At 34.8% G+C, this 21,776-nt stretch overlaps 1 long non-coding RNA gene across 1 annotated transcript in view; it reads left to right on the top strand.

Annotated features, from left to right (window-relative positions):
* The window catches only part of LOC106026084 (uncharacterized), a 31,277-nt gene extending 13,782 nt beyond the window's left edge, over window positions 1-17,495 (top strand). The window contains exons 5-8 of the long non-coding RNA XR_010047175.1: window positions 305-403; window positions 3,624-3,743; window positions 6,050-6,132; window positions 17,150-17,495. This is a non-coding gene — a long non-coding RNA (uncharacterized LOC106026084). The remainder of the gene's footprint in view (window positions 1-304; window positions 404-3,623; window positions 3,744-6,049; window positions 6,133-17,149) is intronic.
* Window positions 17,496-21,776: the final 4,281 nt, after the last annotated feature.

Genomic DNA, 21,776 nt, shown 5'->3' with positions numbered 1-21,776 from the left:
TGTGGTATTGGACATTGATCTCAAGAATCACTGAACTATATCTCCAGGCAATTTTCAAATTTAATTTTTAGAAAAGATCTTACTTAGGATCTTAGGCCTGGGATGGTGATCCTCCTGACTCTTTACCCTCTCAATAGCTGAAATTATAGACCTGTAGCACCAAAGCTGGCTAAGACTAAGGTCACATAAGTAAAACAATAGCTGTGAATTTTCAGGTGATATTTGTCTTGCTTGATTATAGTAAAAGTTCTCTTGGTGCTGACTTTGCAAAAGTATCTTTTAAATTATTTTGATCATATTCCAGGCTATTGGCACACATTTCATTCCTGGAGATGGTTAGAATATGGTGTTTCTAAAATGAGAAGGACTTATCTTTTCTCGTCTACTTTGGAACTAAGATGAGGTAAGTGGCCAGATACCTCCCCCCTCCAACAACTTGTGTCAAGTGTTCCTCCAAATCTGTACTGTTACATGTTTTATGGATACCCTGTTGCCTTCTCCAGTGTTCATGGCTATCTTGAAACCTACATGTGGCAGAGTACACAATTAATTGTATCTAGTTTTATAAGCAGCATTAGGAAGCCAAAAGTAAATACACTATTTTCTGAGTGGTAAAAACTTCACATGTTTTAAAATCTATGACCTGAAATTTGTTCTATGAATAAACCAAATTGTAGATAACACAGGATGAAAAGTCCTCTTCATATCTTTTAAATTATCAATCACAATTTATGAAACCAATCACATACATGAATAATTTTACACTGCCTAGAAAGGTATCAAAATCATTCCAATACTGTGATTGTAAAATGGACCAATTTTTAAAACTATGACAGTTTACATTTGAAAAACTTGAATAATTACTTTGAAAACCAATTGAGCAATACTTATTATGAGCAGTCCATCTTGGGTTATTTTGGAATGGATAAATTTTAAATTGATATAAAAATTTCTGTATCATAATTCTGTGTTATATGGTTCTTGTCTGACTTTCGCAAATGAAATAAAAAGTATGAAAGCTATTTTTAAAGCATCAATTTTTACTCAAATATTATTTAAATGATGAAAAATATTAATGTATTTACAGGGAAAATGTACTCTTAAATCACTACATGTGGGTAGTATAAGATTCAAGAATAAATACTATAAAGATCAGAGGAAGACTTCACAAAATTGCAAATAAATCTGCTTCTGTACATATTCTTTTCAGATGCACATAGAAATGCTTACTGAGTTTTAAAGGAATACTTCTATTATTTGTGATCAGATAATGTTATAAATTATTTCTTATTGCATAAACTTATTTGTAATACTAGAAAAATGAACATTAAATGTATCAGTAGCTTATGAAGTTGATCAGAAATATTCATAAAATCCTGGGCCTCTGACAGCCCAGTTCCTCGGATTGAGAGAGGGTCACTGAGGTTGGGGCAGGCAGCTGGAGACCTGAGGAGCCCGTAGTGTGTGCTGGAGGCCTGGCAGCTCCTTGACAGGCAGCGAGAGCGATGAGCCCAAACTCTGGGGCTCAGGATGGTGGACACTCACTCCAGCCCAGAATTCCTCCACATTATTTAGAGTTTCCCGGCTCATGCCTGTTACTGGCAGACTGTTCACTATCCCCAGGGGCCTCCACTGCAGACTTCCTCTGGATTATCCATGAACTGCTGGCCACACGCCATGGCACAGGGTTCCGGTGCCCTGCACGCCTGGCAGCGCCTGGGCACGCGGGGCTGCGGGACGGAGTCTTCCAACAGCAACCTGGAAACGGTCACTCTGAGGACAGGGCAGCGCCGAGGGGCCCAAACCCCGCTCTGCTCCATACATGCCAGTCCCCGGTGACTTTTTCTTGCTGGTTAAAAACGCGCCTGCGCCTCCAGAGTCGAGGGGCGCCCTTCCCTGGTTCTGAGTGAGCAGCAAGCCAGGCCGGCTTGGTGAGGGGAGCCCTCTTCCCCGCGCCCTGGGCCTTGCCGGTATTCGCCCTCACTCTATAGCAACATTTTTAGAGTGAATATTTTGTGTTTACTTTTTAACAACATTGCAAAATATAAGTACTTAGTACTCAGTGATAAAGTTAACAGTAATTACATCAAAACATGTTTTAAAGGTAAATAAATTTTCTTAATTTATTTTAACCCGTTTATTTTCCCATTTGCTGCTAGGCTACCCACGAGCAGTGGCTGTGACTCTGTCACTTGCAGATTACAGCAAAGAAATAGAATTCAAAGGGCTGCTGCAAAGTTTGCTCTTTTCACAGGGACAAAGTTTGCAAGACTCCAAGATAAACAGTATTTTGGGGTGGAGCTACCTTTTGTAGTTTCAAGCTTTGAAATCTACCACATGAAAATGTCAAATACTGATCATCATACAGCTCTCTGTTAATATTTACTAATGACATTCCAAAATTATATTTACTTTTATCCTACTTTGTATATGCATATAGTACATATACTATTTATATGTCTTGTGGAGAATTATTACAAGTACATAACACACTTTAATTCCTTTTACAGTGCTCCTTCCCTTCCACCTGGCGATCCCCTTCTCCACTGAGAAAGATCTATCCTCCTAATTCTTATTACCTATCATTTATTTTGCTTTATATACTTTTCCTAACTCTCTCATATAAGAAAAGCCATGTGGTATTCAGCTGGTACATTTGTTTAATGTCATTTAACATTTTGTTCTCAGAATGCAATCATTTTCCTAAAAATAACTCAAATTTATTTTTCTTTGTGGCTAAATAGTAAAATGCTTATATTCAAAGTCCTCAGTAGTACTTCCAATGTTTGCATAACTTAACTTTTATTTTAAAGTAAAATGTGAATAATTCAAAATTTCTAAATGGTTTAAAAATATGAGATTTTTATATCAGTATGGTTAACATATATTATTATGCTTAATAGATATTATAACACATAGTATATTATCACAATACAATATGAGTATAATAGTAATTGTGGGAGTTGGTTTAAGAACTGTTACTAATCAAGGCTAAAAAATAAAGGAAATCATTGCTTTAGTTACTAGCCCATACATTCACATCTAGGAAACATTTATTTGATTGATAATTTTTATTTAAGATATATATTTTATTGTTTTCAAAAATATATCACACTTTAATAAACAGGCAAATTGACAGTTTTTTTCTCAGATTGGCTTCCATGTCTGCTTGAATGTTTCATTTTAAGCAACAGAATAGCATGAAAGTAAGAAAAACATGTTTCTAACAAAAATTCAATATGGTAAGAATAGTAAATAAATGTGAACCAGTTTCTAAGAGTATCTCATGGAGGTATTAACTGGAATGCATAAATCTCTCCACCATAGTTCAGAAATGAGGGGCGGTGAAATAAATGTATTAGTCAATTAAGGTATGATTGTCAGTTCGTGAAAAGAAAAGGTTTAATTTTGCCGACAGTTTTAGAGATTCCAGTCTAGATGAGAAAGACTTAGTAGTTTCAGTCCTCTGATGAGGAAGGGGCAGCACAAGACTGCATGAAGTTTGTGGTGAAGTAACCCTGCTCGCATCGTGAGCAGAGAGACAGCCTGAGTCATAATTCCTCAGAGCATCTGTTCATGATGACTGCACAGCACTCACCAAGCCCCAACTCTTGTTTCTACAGCCTCCCAGTCTCAGGAATCACCTTTAACATGTGGACTTTCAGGGAACATTCCAGATTTGAACAACTAAATACTGAAATTGAATATTCTAAGAAAATTCATCAACTTTTATGTGAATTTGGGTATGTCAATTATTTCTCACTCACCATTTACTCATATTAAAATATATATAATGATTCTGCATTCGTTTCTGCATTATATAATTGTTTTGTGAACTCAAGTATGAAAAAAGTTTTATAGGTTTAAAATGGAAACTCTTATCAAAAGGTTTCCAAATATCAAACATATTTTTGTAGATGTTTTTATGACAATTGCACGGTCTAGGTTGTTAGGAATACAAACAAGTATGCATGATATATATGATATAGATGAATATATATATATATATATATATATATATACTTACTGGAAATGTTCAGCTTATTGATTGTCAGTGTTTAATGTATTTAGAGCATACAATATATTAGGTAGCTTGACAGATATCTGAATTGTATGATTGTTTGAGAATCACATTTGTCGCTTTTCTGTTTGGGGCCAAAAATATCTCTCATTTGCAATCCAAATGCACAGAGCTTCATTTTGGCACATACTTTCAGAGATCTCAGTCCCCCTGGGGGAAAAGCATCACAGAGGAAAGCTGCTACACTCATGGCAGCTGGAAAGCAGAGCAGGTTACAAAGAGCCAAAGAAGAAAGTTTCAGTGACTAATATAGTCCGCAACATTATGCTCTCTTGACCCATTTCCTTAAACTATACCCCACGTCAGAAAAGCCCATTCAAGTACAAACTCAGTATTAATGAGGTTACTGCCCTCACAATCTGACACCTCTCCAGGGGTCTCTGAGTCCAGTCAAGACTACAGTGAAGCTCAACTGATTGAAGTCTATGACTTTATCAATTTGACAATTATACATCTTTAAACTATGATTAATCTCTCAATAACCTTATATCTTTCAAATACATTTGATCTTCAAATGAACCATGACCTCATTCTTTAGCTGGTTCTGCTCCTTGCCTATAACTGTTTTGGAGCATGGTCCATTTTCCTGGCATCTCCAAGTTTCTGTGGTATCCACTGCAGCTTCACTCCACTTCCAGGGACTCAGCAGCCTCTCAGGATCTCGTAGCAGGCAGGGATGCTGGTCTTATAGTATTTTTGCTCCACCAGACCACTTAATGCATCACCTTGAACTCAGCCTTACAGAGTTTTAGCATGTGGATAAACTAGAAAAATGATTTGTAAGAATATAGCATTTTGGTCTCTTGTCCAATTGTCAAAAGAATTCTCTCTTTCCATCAGAAGTCTAGAGCTTCTTGAGTACAATTTTTATTCTAAATCCTTTCAACATTCAGAGCTTCTGAGCTACTGTGATAATCATCTATCAGTCTCTGTTTATGGCTTTCTAGGAGTCTGAAGCCCACATCACCAAATCACACATTCCTCCTGAGAAATAGTTACAATGGCTTCTGAGCCCCATGGTCATGTGTAGTTACAGTAATGACCCCACTTCTCTATTGGAAATTTTCTGAACTGTTCACTTTTCTGTTGCTGGACAAAACTTCCAAACCTCATAATTTAAAAGAAAAGCTTATTTTGGTTCATATTTTCAGAGTTTTCAAATCATGATTGTTTAATTTTAAGGCTCAAATATCATGGCAGTAGAGCATTCACAGGAAGACAGCTCAAAATACCCCAGAAGGGTGGGAGAATGGGGCAAAGCCAAAGAGACTTGATGGACAGATGCAGTCCCCGAGGTCCTGTCTCTGTGCCCTGCTTCCTCGAACTTTACCCACACCCTAAAGCCCACTCAGCTATAAACTCATGGATAAACTTACCCATTGATGAGGTTAGTCTCCTCACAATCCAATCACTTCTTTCAAAGTCTCTTCATCTTTTCAAGTTGGTAATGCAGATGAACAGACACAATTTTAAAAGAATAAATACATATATATAATTTAATATAATATTTTATATATATCACTCAGTAAAATCTTTGAAAAAACTAACGGTTAAATATTAGTCCCAATAGGATAGTACTTGTTAGTGGTTCTGGCATCATGTTAAGATTAAAATTCAGTAATTTTCCTTATCTCATAGAAAGAACTGACTTTTCATTGTTTATCTTTTTTCTTTGTTTGTTTTTGTACCAGGGATTGAACTCACAACCTTGCACTTGCCAGGCAGGTGCTTGTGCTACTGAGCTAAATCCCAGGGCATTGTTTATCTTTTAATCAACAACATGAATGCTAGTTAAACTAGTATTATTGATTGTGGAAGTGTGGAGTTTAATTTAAGAAATTCAGCACGATTTCTTCTTGTGTATGTGTGTGTATATGTGTACCAGGCAGAGTATCAAACTAAAAACCTCGCACTTGTCAATCCCCAGTCCCAACATGATTTCATTTTATTATTTTTCTTTTATACTAGAAAGCAAAAGTACTGCGTTAAGTGACATATACAGCACTTTTGAATTTATAATCACCTCTGCTCCGTGGCATCATAATTATGTGGTAGGTATCTTGTAATTTTAACATTTGCTAGAAAAAAATAATGGTCTTATATGCTCTCATTATGTTTACCTGCAGGATCAATTTAGATGCCTCTTTGTGCTGCTAAATAAAAAATTTAAGAATATCAGCTGAACTCAAAACCTTCTTAGAGGTTTTATAAGTCTGTATTTTGTAGTTCATCTGATTATCACTTATAAATTGAATTTTTACAAAACAGAAAATTTTAAAATTTAAGGCAAATGATACTATTTATATTATCTTATAACTTCAGAGTTTGGAAAAGATATGCGGCCATAAAAAGAAAAGCTTGCAAGAATGTTTAATAATAAACATATTGAGACAGCATGAGTTTAATACATCACATTTAGCTTGTAAAATTACAACAGGAGCATGCCCCACTCAACAAGGAAATTGTACATATTCTAGAAAATTCTAATTTATATTTACATTGAAATTAGGTGTTGCAGGTTAAAGAGTGAAAGTGCTACTTTATTTAAATGAATGCAGGATGCATTGTACCTATTTATGAAGTTGCGCCGCATTCTGCTTTCCAGATGTTATATTCTTGAACTTCATCAGTCCTTCCTGAAAACTCTATTTACCAATCTAAACTATCATCTGTGACAAATTCTGAACTGTTTTTAATCTATATCCCTTTCATTCCACCTTTCCTGATGATTGCATACTCATTTTTACTTTCCTCTAGTGTAAATTCCCCAAATAAAAGACTGCGTTTTCTGGCCTTTAAAGTGACATGTGGCCACTGAACTTAGTTCTAGTCAAATGAAATGGCTGTAGTAGTTTTAGATTAGACCTCCTGGAATTTGAGCACAAGTAGAAAGAAAGCTGTATCAAATATCCTGCGTCCACACTCCATTAACCTTCTGGATGTCACTAGGGTCTCTGTACAACCCGTCATCAACACAGTAGCCACACTGACTTTTATAAAGCAAATTAGATATCATTTCTGTCCCCTGCCCAGCCGCTTTCAAAAGCCATACTTTGATTCAAAAACAAATTTCACAGCCTAGTAAATAAAGCCTCCACGCATTTCTTCCATCTCTTACACCTTTAACCACCTTGTCATCTTTCAGGTCCACTAATCTTTAGAATATTTTCAGGTTTTTAAAATGTGCCAAGATCCTTTCTACTCACTCTGCCTAGAATGATCTCCCCCAGCTCTGTGCAGCTAGCATGCTCTTGTCAAAGTCTGCTCTTTAGGGAGAACTTGCCCAATGAACTGGTTCATCTTTTTACAGTACGTTCAATCATGATGTAGTGTGTGTTCTCTGTGTGCTAACCACGGACTGCATTATTTGTTTATTTACTGACTTCTTACAGAAGCACAGGTTTTTAGCTATTCCTTTTTTGCTGAATGAGAACTCATGTTTGGTCCTCAGTGTAGTAAGTATGTGGTGTGAATGTAGCCACTTGCTGTGAAGTATAAAGCCACTATCCTCTTCCCTAAGAAACAAAATTTTCCTTCCACATAAACCGCACCTGTGGTTTTGCCTCCTGTTACACCCAAGACCTAGCCACAGTGCCTTGTTCTTCTCTGATAGACCCAGCAACAGATCCAGCCACAGACCCAGAAATCTAAAAGGCCTACCAATGGGAGTCCTCAGGGAGGGGTACCCCTGACCCTAGTCCTCCTCCCCAGATCCATAGTCAAAGGACTTGATTTAACCTCTCCTCCTCTCAAATAAAAGCACTTTGTCCACTTCCATTTCCTGCTGACACTTAGACCCATGACCCAGGTGTATTTCACTGGAGGGAAAGAGCCCCACTTTAAATTTTCTTGAGGCTGATAATTTTGTTGATTTCACCACAGATCTTTTCTGCCCTAAAACTTCTACACAAATTAATTAGTCACATATCCATTTTACAAATGTTATTGTAAAGTACAAACTCCAAATTGGCACTATTTCCTGTATTTGATTGGCTAAGCAGTGGGTTTTAGAGTCACCCTACTCCTTGACTCATGTTCCTACATCACTGTGAGATGGTTCTGTGAATTAGATCAAGAATGTCCCCCAAATCTTGCTTCATCACCCAGCCTGCTGGAGTTACAGGTTTGTGGCGTCATTCTGTCACTCCTGCTCTCCTTTTCATTCTATAGCTTGTTTTGTTTATTGAAATGTAACTGAACCATAATTATACACAATATATGAATATACAGTTGCTAATTATTTCATGGCCATAAGTGATTTAAATAGTAATATCATGTACAAAATGATCTTGTAATTTTGTAATTGATCTTGTAACTTCATATCAGATGAAATTCATGTGATGTTGAATGTCTTATCCAAGGTGCCTTGAGCCAGTTAGTACACAGGGCTCTCAGAGATTACAGGCTAGTACAGGAAAGATAAAAACTCACATCTGTTCTCTTCTCCAAATAATTGCCATTAACCAAATCTTCAGCAGTTTCACCTTCAGGAGCTACAGGCTAATCTCATTTTGTGCACAGACTTTGGTCTATTATATGATTAAAGTTAATTTGGTGGAATGTAGCATTGACTTTTGTGATTTACAGTTTTCACATGAGATCGGATTAAAACTAATTGACAGATGATAAGACCTTATTATTTATTGCTTCTTTCCTGAACTTTATTTATTCATCTTCCATTGTGCTGAGAGCTTTTGTTTCATATAATAATTCACTTGAAATTGTACCTGAGCATTTACTTCCAAGAAACTTTACTTCCTAAAATAGTGCATCTTAGGAGTCAACCTAGAAATGAGCAGCTGATTTCCAAATGGAAAGGAGAATCTCAACACTAAATACAAGCCATGAATTGACAGCTATTTTGCAATGTAATTGCTAGGGCTTCATTCATAGAGGAAAGGAATGTGCTATATTAAATGATGAGTATTTTGACAATCTAATGCTGCACACATTTAAGATAAATGGGAGAGACAGCAGTTATAAGAACATTAGAATAGAACAGGATAGCTGTTTCTAAATGCCGATGATCAATTTACATGAGAATAATAGATCTTTTAATCAACCATGTACAACAACTTATGAAACTCAGAACAAGCCTGTAACATTTTTAAAGAGCCTCATCTCCTGCTTTGCGAGTGTAAACATAGTTTAATATTGGACATAAGGCATAAATAGTACAAATTCTTAAGTCAAAACAAAAGATGGAGCCTACGATAATAGAGATGTAAACAAAGTATGGAAGAGGAAGAGACAAAGTTTCAATAAAATTATTAGTGCATGTTTGCAGCATGTAACTGTTACATATGTATTATCATACAAACACATTTTTCTTTTCAAAAATTATTTTTGTGAACCTTTTTGTAAATATGAGAAAATGAACATCCCGAATACATTGAATACAACAGTTTTTGTTTACAAATCATTATTTTGCCTATCACTTTGTGATACATAACTATATATTGCATGTGACTAAACTTTTAATATTATTTCTTGGAACAATATCAAATCTTAATAATAGTTCAATATAAAGAGCAGTTAAATATCATATGGTTTCTCTTATATGAGAAAAGACCTGGTCAGGATATCTCTACAGATAACCCCCATGACGAATGTAATCATAATATATTGCAAACATATTCTAATGAAAATATTTTAAAACCTAAAGAGCACTTACATTCTGCAAATGCATACATACGGGTCCTGAGTAGGATAGAATGCTATTGCAATCAAACATTAAAATCCAAACATCCTCACCCAAATTCCTATGATGTGGGTAGTGACTAAAGACGGAGTGATCACTTGCAGCAGAGCCAAGGCCAGCCTGAAGAACACAGAGCGCCCGAGGCAAGTCACTTCACTAAGCAGCTCTGCTCTCAAGAACACTGGGTGCCTGAGACATTGCACATGGAGAAACTATGAGGCAGAGGTTCACATGAGACTCCACCTCCCAAGTGGATAAATAAACGTGCCACAGCTGTTGGCACTCCCGCTCCTTACACCCTTCTTTTTTCTTATTTCTGACTGGCAGAGAGGGCTTCCTGTGGCCTCAGGTTCCTGTATTCTGACTTTGGTTCTCTTTTCTCCATTCTCTGGTTAGATGTGTGTCCCCATCAATCAAAATAGACGAGAATGAAGTAAAAGCAGTAGGATGAATTAATCAGTCCATACTTTATAATGAAAGCACTGTGCACTTTAAAAGAATTTTGTAAATAAATAATAAAGATCTGTATTAGTATATTTTGATAATTTCCACTTTTTTAGCTAAACAAATGGTAATAAATTTTCACCATACCGCTGTGAAATTTTCCTGACCATGTGAATAACATTGTGCTGAACAAGTTGCTACCCTAGCTTGTGGTTTAACCTGTGTTCAAAAGCTCTCTACTTTTTCACAATCTTTTAGCACCCCATGTTTAAAGCTCAATTTCGGGAAAGTTTATGCTTGCTTTCAACATTTTCAGAGACTTCTGTCTTTTGTTGTGATTTGTATTCCAGCTCTCATCTCCTTTATATGGGTTGTTCTTCCTTTTCCTTATTTTTGTGTTGTGTCAGCAACATGGAATGAGAGTGTATCAGGAAGCTGTGGGACAGAATATTCATGTTCACAGCAAGTGTGCAGCCCTGCTTCTCCCTGAAACAGGCCTGCACCCAAGACATAAGCAGCAATCCCCAGATGGGACTCAGCTTTGATCTTACTAGGGCTCCCTCCTCCCTACTGACCCAGCTGCACACAGAACAGGCCCAGTTAATGACTGCACTTGGTGTTCCTGTAAGGAAAGGGGGAAAAAGAGGACAAAGGGTCAAATGGTTAGAAATTTAATCTCATTTGATGCACACTAGAAAGTTCTTGTATTACAGAATTTGGTAGTTTTCAATTTTATTTCTTGCTTGCTTGCTTTTTTTTTCTTTTCTTTTTTTATAGTAGTACTTTAACATTGATGCCAATTACCTTAAGCTAAATATCTTGCAATTTTACATTATGGTTTACTTGTTTCCTAAAATATTTACAATATACTAGTGACTGTGGGAGGCTCTGTTGTATTAGAAATCATGTATTTCATAAAGATATCTAGCTTAATTGAGTTAAGTATTTTACTATTCCTAGGGCAAAAATAAAGGCAAAATCAAACTCAGAAGCCATCTTTACTGTTACCTATATCATCCTTTGTTCTCTTAGAACCATCGTGGAATTTATGAATAAGAAAAGTAAGCACACACTGGCAATAATTTATCCTACATAGAAAATTTTCTTTTAGCACAAGAGTTAATTCAGGGTTTGATATATGGATAAAAATAAATAAGTTAATAAATAAACTTGCAGAGTGAAATGTTACTCTGACTTTCTGCTTTAAAACTTACATTTTCAATAATGACTGTACTTTGAAGAGAAAGACTGAAATATGAAGAAGAAAGAGAATCATAGTTTTTAAATGTCATTTTCATGATTGGGTGACTATTTCTCTCACTGACTGAAGAAGCTTCTTGGTAAAACTATTATGTACTTATTTTTTAAAAAGCTGAGTGAAATACTATATTCACTCATATTCAGAAACAAGAGTTTCAAAAATTGATCATATTTTCTTCTTTAATCAAAGTTTGGAAAATAATATCTAATACTCTCAATAACTCTGTTTGAAGATTTTATTAAAATATAGACTATATCAAACTTTTTGAAGGACCCAAAGCATTTTTATTTGTATACATATATATATATATATATATATATATATATATACACACAAATATAGATCTATTTACCTAACTTTATGCACATTTTTTGGAAACTGAGTTTTTGTAGCATAGAACATAATGTGTTAATGTATGCAATTAAACATTTTGATTGCTTTTAATATGAAATAATAAAAATGTTTAAATAAGGCATAATTTTGCTAGAAACAAGTAATTTTTTATTTTGATATTTTGCGGTATTAAAACCTTCAAAATAACTTAAACAATGACAGAATATTTTTATTTGTTTAACAATAAAATCTATGGTTAAAGGACTTGTATAAATCACCAAGACAGGTAGTTTAATTTCATTTATGCAGGAAGTTATGAGCTATATTAGGATGTATCAAAAATAAGTACTTTCTAAAGGTGTAAGAAAAAGATGCCTTGGGAGCATCTCAAAAATCAATAAGAACCTAACCATCAAAGTTGAAAAGGGTGAACAAGCATAATACATTTATTTTAGAAGATAATGCATGGTACAATTGGTTGGGATAGCTCAAGAGAGGTTTACCACATTTTGGGGGTGTCTGAGTGGGTAGTGGAGAGGAAGCATGGCTGTGGGGACTGTGTGAGGTCTTTGGCCCCTTGCTCTATGAGTCTTTTCTCCTGCTCTGATTTCTGGTCATTATGGACTCAGGAACTTCATTGTGCAACATTCTTCTGCCAACATGCTTGTGTCTTTGAGTAAATTGGGCGCAGACTGTAAACATGAATTAAATCAAAATATTCCTTTAAGTCTTGGATATATAATATTGTGTACTAGAAGAAAAGAGCTGATAAATACAGAAAAATTGGAGCAAAAGAGGCAATCTTTTTGTGAATCTACCTAGTGAAGTTGTCTGAAAACTTTTGGAACTGGCTTATGGAAGGAAATTGGAAAGCATTGGAAACACAGATGGTAGATGTACTAAAATGCTATAAGCAAAACTTCAGGGGTGAGTCTAGTGGGAGCTCAGATCATACTGATGATAGGAATGCAGAGATGAAAAGCCAGGGTTTTTAAATTTCAAGTGCAAATGAACTATACTGGGAAATGGACTAGAGACCATGAGCTGATGTTCTGGATAAGATGCTGTTTCCAATTTGTCCAACCAATAAGACTTTTTTAAAAAACTGAGATAAAGGATAATACACTAATTATTCTAGCAAAGGAAATTGTAAAGCTGTCTAACCTTTAGAGTACCCTTTAGTCCTGGTTGGCTGATTTACCAAATTTTCATGAGAATCAGGGCAAGAAAAACAAAACAAAACAAAATCTTATTAAGAGATTATCATCTATAAAAAGAAAACAAGGGGCTTGGGGTTTAACTCAGCGGCATAAGCACCAGCCTTGCAAGCAGGCGGTCCTGAGTTCGATCCCTGGTACCGATAAAAATTGAAAAAGACAAAAAAAAAAAAAAAAAAAAGAAAAGAAAACAAGTACTTTCTAAAGGCATAAAAAAAAGATGACTTGAGAGCATCCCAAAAACCAGTAAAGCCCTAACCATCAAAGTAGAAAAGGTTGAATAAGAATAATACATTTATTTTAGAAGATAACGTATGGTAGAATTGCTTGGGAAAGTACACTATTAGTAATGTTTCCCAAGATTTATTTTGATGTTGTCAGGATCCAGATTCTGAGAGTTCATGGCAGTCAAGGTTTAAAGGTGTCCAGTTACTGCTCAATTTGAGAGCAGATCTTGACATCATCCACATGACGCTGTTTTTTTACCAATATGCACAAATGAAGAGTTGTGGAATTAGGAAGATGTCTACCTAGATTTCAGAATAGGGCTGAGGAGGCCAAGCAAGGATCTCCTATGAGAGCAATCTGTAAAGCTGTGGGAATAAAGCAGAAAACAAGGCAGAAAGTCAGGGATGCCAGAAATATGAACCATCTAGTAAGGAAAACTAGAGGTCTGGAGTGGGCACTGCTCAAGACAGAGACCAAGTGAACTGCAACTAACAAAGCCATAGTATTAGGGCTACTTAGGCACTCTGGAACTCAAATTTCATCCTTGTTTGCCTTCAATGCCAGCTATGATGCTATAGAACTTAATAGTTGCCCTGTTGGATATTGCTTATTGTCTTGGTTGTTTTATCATTGCTGGGATAATGTGCCCAATGCCCAAAATTTAAGGAAAGAGAAGTTTTCTGAACTCACAGTGTGTGGAAGTTTCAGTACATAATCAGCTGGCTCCAAGACAAAGTGATGTGACACAGGCAACACTTCAAGGCAGGAGAAGACAGAAAAGGCAGCAATAGCAAAAGACGGATACAAGCCTCTTTTCTTCCTTATATTGTATGCAGGCTGTGCCCTCAGTTGAGTGTAGCACTCACATCATCTCTGCACCCTTCTCATGTGCAGGCTCATGTGATGACTCTGGACCCATCCTGAATCACTTAGTTAAACTGCTAAACTTCTCAAATTGATACAATGAGCAATACCCTAGAGTCCTGAGAACATGCCGTCTGTACACTAGAGTAGAACAGCTAGTTATTTAGTTAAGCTTCTAGACTTCTCCAGTTGACAAAGTATATTAACCATTACAATCATGCTTTAACTTGATTTGATTCTAGTCACCTTTTCACTACATATGGAAGAAGAATGTTACCCCTGCACCAGTCTCCTGTGGGATTGCATTACTCCTTTTTGATTTTCACAGAAATATAAAACTAAGCATTGACTAGATTTGGACTTGGACTTTTGAAAAATTCTTGAATTGTTGAGATTTGGGGGGAAAGTTGTTGCATTCCAGCTGTACACAGGATATTTGTTATTATGTAAGACAAAATTATGAACTTTCTATTGTTTTCATTTGGAAAATAAATGTGACTTAAGGAGATGTGTTTTGATGTGATTTTGACAAGGACTAGGATATGATAGCTATGGTAGAGTGTCAACCTCATTAACTTTGAGATCTGATAAGTTTTAGTGATGTACACTTCTTGTTGTGTCTGGGTGAGACATTAACTTGGATCTATGTCCATTCCCTCATTCTTTCTCTCTGTCACTGTTCTCTTGCTCTGCATCCTGGCCACAAATATTGTTTGACTGCCTTTGCTGCATCATGCCATTGTACCATGATTAAAAAGCAGAAATGCTGCTTTGGAGCTGGCTAACCATGGACTGAGTCTCCTTAATATATGACCTGAATGAAACCTCCCCTTTTCCTTTAATTTGTGGGTGTCCACTATTGTTTCCAACAACTTGAATACTCACTAATATATCCTCCTTTTGACAATTGGACAAAACAGATATAGAAGTTGGTATGATGGGTCAAACAGATCAACAAATCAGTTCTCTGTTCTCATAGTTTAACTTTATTTCAGTTTTCTAAATATATCTCTGGTGAACTGTAAATCAGGAAAAAATATGGTAAAAGTAGGATACACTACAGAAAAATTATTAACATTGTATATTAGCTAATATCTGACCAAATATTATACAGCTGAGCCATTAATTAGTCATACACTGGTCATGAATCCAAAGATGTTTATAATGATTCACACCCTCAACATGATAAGTTTTACTATTATCTAATAAATGAGACTATTTTAGATGAAACAATTAGAAAATAATGCCAACATTATTCTTTAATAATATGGAAACTACCCTAATTGAAACAAAGTTTTCTTTAGAAATAGGAATATAGTTAAATAAAGACAAAAACAATTAAAAAATACTTTTAAAAATTCATCCATATTAGTCAGTTAATAGGCATAATGTATTTGTCATTGTACAGAAATTTGACTAGAGCATGAATGGTTTTTTGTGGCAAAGAAAATGGAAATGCAAACATTTTTGTAGTGCTTGAATTAGAAATTAGCATCTTTCGTGATTTACTTGTAATCAAAGCAATGTTGAATCTGCAACATTGACAGGTACCAGTCAAAGGAGCTCTCTTGGTCACTTTCTTGTCACTTGAGAAAAATATCCAATGGAAAACCTTAAATGGACAGAAGTTATTTTGGCTCAGTTCCTACAGGCTTCACTCCATAGTTTCAATATTCCACAACATAAAGTATGGTAGAGGAAGGCTGCCAAAATCAATATCCTTCCAGGTCGTGCCCTAACTCACCTCTAATCAACACCCATCTCCTAACAGAACTCATTAATGAATGAATCCACTGAGTATAGAACCTCCATGTTGCAACACCTTCCAAAAGTCTCACCTCTGATACAATTGAACAAATAGTTGAGATCGGTTTGCAAATGGCTATGAAACATGATGCATAAAATGAATTTATCTGAGAGTGTGGAGGATGAGGAGTTACTTTGAGGCTCTGGCCCCCTTGTGACCTGCAATAAACAATAGCCCCTGGTATGCAGGACAGAGACGGGGCAGGAAGGCCCGACCCCAGTGAGGAAAATGTTCCCCCCTCTGAACCCATGCTGTGTGACTTGGCTTTGTTTGCAGAGTCATGTGGAGGTGGCCGACCTCCAGGTGGCTAGAAAGAACAAACATAATTAAAAGCATTCTTGGGCTAATGGAGTGCATTCTTGGGCTAATGGAGTTCCTCCTGGGTTAGTGGGGCTAGAAGAACTGGTTTTGCTTGTTTAACTTAGAGAGTTGAGATAAACATTGTAGTTGGTCACAAATCTTGTCACAAAGAATGCGATTTCAAGATAATCCTCTGTGCTCTGTGAGTTGACCCGGTTTACTATATAAGAATCCTGGAATAAAGACTTGGTGTGCAGTGCAGTGCAGTTGCAATTGCCGTGTCTGCTGTTTCTTTTCTTCGCGCTGCACCCCCCGTGTCCCGACTTGGTGTGTGTGTGCCTCTTCCTGGGGTTCAGAGTGCACTAGACACTCGCGACATAAGAGATTCAGAGAGAACCCAGATAATATTGCTTGAATCACTAAATCTATTTATTTCTGAAATTAATTGTTTCTTTTACTATTTTAGCCGTGTGAGAGAATAAATTTCAAATTTTGCCTAAATAGGGTGAAAATTCTTTTATCAGAATGGAAAGTAACATTGGTTCATAATTTACACAAGCAGAATAAACTAGAATACAAAGACATTGTGTAAGAAAACAAAACTTTAATTACCCACAAGATATTGCAGAAAAATTTTTGAAGGCTCCATATTTTTAGAAAACATTATAAAAACCCTTACTTAAAGTTAATGATTTGAGGGTTCCTTGTGTTATATTAATTGTTATTATTCAAAAACATCATATTATTTTGTGCTGATACATGTTTCCCTGTAATAGAATCAGAATTATTACTTCAATTGCATGAATTTTTGACCAAAATTTCTCATATTTTGTTATGTAGACCTTATATTTAGTGTCATTTTTGTGAATGTTTCCTGTTAAATTATATCTAGATGTCTTTCTCAAACCTGAAGTGCTTGCAGGTACAGCTTTTTGGAGACCAGGGACAATGGATTTGTGACACTGGATTATAGTGGAGTGATTCTACTGAGATGTTTAGCACAGTTATTGGGTATGAATGATCGACTTACTAAAGAGGAAAGACCCATCTGGGTCTGGGTGGCACCAACCTACAGACTTGCAGCCTGGATGAACTACAAAGGGAAAGAAGAAGGAAGTCCTGCTGCTTGCTGCCTACTCTGCCAAGGACTGTTTCTCCTCTGCTATGACCATCTTTCACAGCACCCTGCATGGAGGTCAGCTGAGTATGTACTGAAACCTCAACACACTATGAGTTCAAATAAACCTTTCTTTGTTTAACTTGTAGGTATGTAATATTTCATATCAGCAACTAAGAAACATCCTGATTTCCACTTCTACATTTATTATAATATCATTTAAATGTACTTAGAATTATTCCTTTCTCAATCACAATAGCCTTTTTATTTTTCTTATCTGTCTTGTTATAGTATAGTTTTAATAACAATCAAACTTCAAGATTAAGACAAAAGAAATGTTCCCCATTACAAAAGAAACATGGACTGCATGTACAATTTATAGGACACCAAAGATTTTTCTATGGATTCGTAAAAATTAGACTTCAATAAGAAATTATTGTGTTAATATAACATGAAGCTAGCATTACTCGAATGTGACACAATTATGAGGCAAAAGATGTTTTTATTAACAATTTTTAACTTTGTTAATAATTTCCTTTCATCTTTCTTTCTTTCTTACTTTCCCTTTCTTTCTTTATTCTTTTTTCTTTCTTTCTCTCTTTCTTTCTTTCTTTCTTTCTTTCTTTCTTTCTTTCTTTCTTTCTTTCTTTCTTTCTTTCTTTCTTTCCAGAAATCAGACTCATGACCTTGCACCTCCCAGGCAGGTGCTTCTTCCACTGCCCTAAGTCCCCAACCCATAATAATATTCTTAATTTTTAATAAGAAATTCAACTTCCTTATAAGCGGCTCATGTTTTTCAAATTCTAATGAACAGATAAGTATAAAAGTACACATTATAAAATCACCGGAGACATGTTTTAAAAGAAGCAGATAGGATAAATTTAATGAAAAGCAAAGAAAAAAGATTATAACAAAATAAGACAGAACTGAATCTTTTATGGTTACTATGGAGACTGGAATATTTGTGAAATTACCCTACTAAAAATGACTCTAAACAAGTTAAAAGTAAAGTAATAATATTTTACTTTTAATACAAATATAAATATATATAATATATATAAATATATATATATACACTTTTACTTATTAATATATACTTTTATTATAAAAAGAAGAAAGAAGAAGAAAAGAATACTTAGAAGAAATCATTTAAGAAACTTTACCTAAAAATTACACTTGTACTTTAATGTTCTAGAAATGAGAAATGAAGAGGCAATAAAAATGACCTACTTATTGAAAATAATTGAGAATCATAGAAAATATCCATAGCAGTCCCTGAAAAATGCTTAGAAAGCCTAAATAACTGAAGCAAATATAAAGGGTAGAAACTTCTAACTAAGTTAATCAAATATCTCTATCAGTGTACTTCCATTTAGAGGGCCTGAAAAACTTAGACAAATATGAGAGTGTACAGACTTTTAAATATACTAATCAAATATTTTTGCTATTTTATTTCCATTCTGTGATGTCATATAATTCCACTTGTTTTTACCTTTTGACAGTTACTAAGCTTATAGAAGAAATTTCACACATTATCCTTGTTACTGAATCTGTACAATGTAGTTTCATAAGAGAATTAATGGCTTAAGGGGTAATGGGTGGAAATAGAATGTTATTATTTTGTAAATGTTTATGGTAAGTGAATATAATCCTGGATGTTGCCTTAAGTGCAAATTTAATATATTTTGAAAATTTTATTTGTGAAAGACATGGGAAGCCATTATTCAAAATAATATATGTTAATGTATTTAATAAACTCAAAACCACTACCTAAGTGTCTGCTAAGTAGGGAAATGATTTCAAGAGTTAGAAAACAAGTTAAGCTAGTTATAATTGATTCAAAAACTGAAAAATATACATGATATTTGCCCATGGGAATTATGACACTAGATAGGAAATGATAACTGTCTCTAAACAAAATTGCTAAATGTTATATTTCCAAAGCAAAATAAAAATGTTTATGAGAGATTCAGTGAATATTCTTAGAGTACAAAATTTTGAGCTTGCCCTCAGAACGTTCTTGTGGTAACAAAAGATGAGACAATACACTAAAAAAGACAGAAAAAATACAAACATTGAACGTGTGAGGCATTTAAAAATAAGATGGCAATTTCTATTAGAAATGCAAATATAGGTTTTGAAATTGAGTAATCATACAAAGAGCAGAAATTCCCTTTAAGTAAAGATTCATAGGGCTTGAATACCTTGCAGGAGGCAAACACGAAATTTTGCTTTATTTAGCATATCACACACACTGTACTAATACACATATGTAATATGTAGTAAGTGTTCAAATTTATTTTCCAAAACCTCAGTTAACACTTTTTCCTAACTGAGTAAGCACTTTTTTCAATTTATACTATCAAAAATGCTATATGATAACCTGAAAACTGAGCTGAAAATGTAAGTGGGAATTAAACACTGAAAAAACTTCAGGACACTATAATATACATTCTTGCATTATTTTTAATTCTGTAAAAGTTACAAAACACAAGAAATGTTTAAGCAGGAGATTTGCATAAGAATTCTAATCACAAGAGGTTATAGGAAAAAAATATTAGGAAATGTAATGTATGAGCCAAGTAAGTTAATTCTATTTGTTATAAAGAGTGATAGGTTAGCTAATTTGGTGAGTTTGTTTATAGTCATAGTTCTCAGGCCTACATGGAAATTGTTCAATAACCACATTTCATCCCAGAATCATTATATCAAAATTCTGAGAAAAGAAACAAACAGAAGATTAAAACTACTAGCTTATGAAGTAGTCTAACAAATAAAATTGTCTACAAGTATTCTTTACTAACAATGATTAGATTGTCTTTACTTTTAAGTGCAGCAGATAATGTTAATGTATTAATTGTCCAATGATCACACTTCATCCCAGAGAAGTTGTATAAAAACTCTGAGAAAAGAAACAAGCAAATGTTTAAAACTACCCTCATGAACCAATCTAACAAATGAAATTATCTACAAGTATTCTTTTCTAACACTGATTAGCACATCTATTTTATTTTTAATGTTAATGTGCTAAACTTCAAACATAATTAGTAACCCCTTGTTTTATTAATGTCATTTCAGAATTTTCCTTAATCTATTATAGTTTTTGTATTCTTGTTCTCCTCACATTGCAGGCAGAGTGAATTCCTATGTATTCATTTGGAATATGCTTTCAAAGTGATAAGTTAAATCTTTATTCTCCAAAAACACACAGACTAACAAGTATTTAGAGTGAGACACAAATTAGACAGTAAGTATGATATAAACATCATTTCTTGAATTTACTAAGTGCATTTCATATCAGTTAAAATGACTTAGATATCTATATTACATAACACAATGAAAATTTAATAATTATTCTCATTATGAATACAAAATATTGTATAAATTCTAAAAATAAATTCTTTGTTTCTATATATGAAGTTGAATTAATTTTATGCAAGCTTATCAAATATTTTGATACTTATAAATTATACAATTTTTAAAATTTAAAAAGACTTCAAGAGACCATCATGATATACTTTCTTGCATTATATTTAATTCTATAAAAGTTAATGTGACACTAGAAATGTTTAATCATGTATAACTTTGAACAAGCTTTTATTTTTTTAATAAAGAAATGGGGTAATACAGTGCTAACTCATATGGTTTTGTGAGGGAGAAGTGAGAGAATCCAATAAAGTTTTTGGCTCAGTGCTTGTCACATAATAATTGCTAAAAGTTGGGCACTATTATAACTATTTCTAACTGTTTAGAAATTAGAATTTCAGTTTGTATTTAACTATTATAAGTAACAGTTAGAATTATCACATCTTTGTTCAAATGGTTGCTTTTTCTTGTTGTGTCAAATCCTTCCAAGAGAAAAAAAGCGTTACTAGGTCAAAAGGTGTGATCCTCCTTTTGTTTTTGTGCCCAATTGTCACATCACCCTTTAGCAAGATGGTTCCCACTGAACAGGCTGCTGCCCACTGTTTTGGAGATGCCCAAACTCCTGGACCCTAAGGTTGCCCTGAGGCCTCTCTAGGTGACTGAAGATGAGCAGAGCAGGGGACAGCCAGGTGGGGCCTGGTGGTGGCCAGCCTGGGCCTTTCCAAAACAGGACTTTATTAAAGTCACCTCCTCCAGGAGGCCTTTCCTGGCCATCATTTCTGAAGGTCCAGCCTCACCTCTGACACTGCATTTCCTCTTGGTAGTCTCTTTTCATCTTCTCCTCAGGCCTGATCTAACAAGGTGGATTTGTCTTGCATATTGTCTGTGGTCTCCACAATATGATAAACACTCAAAGACAAAGATTTTATCCAGCACTGAATAGTGCCTGTCACACACTAGCACTCACTGAGCACATTATCTAGCTGTTGAATAAATGAAAGTGTTGTAAACATTATAAATGAGGTCAAAGTCTTAAAAGCATCCACCAGCTATGATC

This window comes from Cavia porcellus, unplaced genomic scaffold, assembly GCF_034190915.1.
Source record: "Cavia porcellus strain 051 isolate PalLab524CR breed Dunkin Hartley unplaced genomic scaffold, mCavPor4.1 scaffold_5, whole genome shotgun sequence".
Taxonomy (NCBI): Eukaryota; Metazoa; Chordata; class Mammalia; order Rodentia; family Caviidae; genus Cavia; species Cavia porcellus.
Note: the sequence above shows the minus strand (reverse complement) of the source record. Positions and strands in the feature narration are given on the sequence as shown.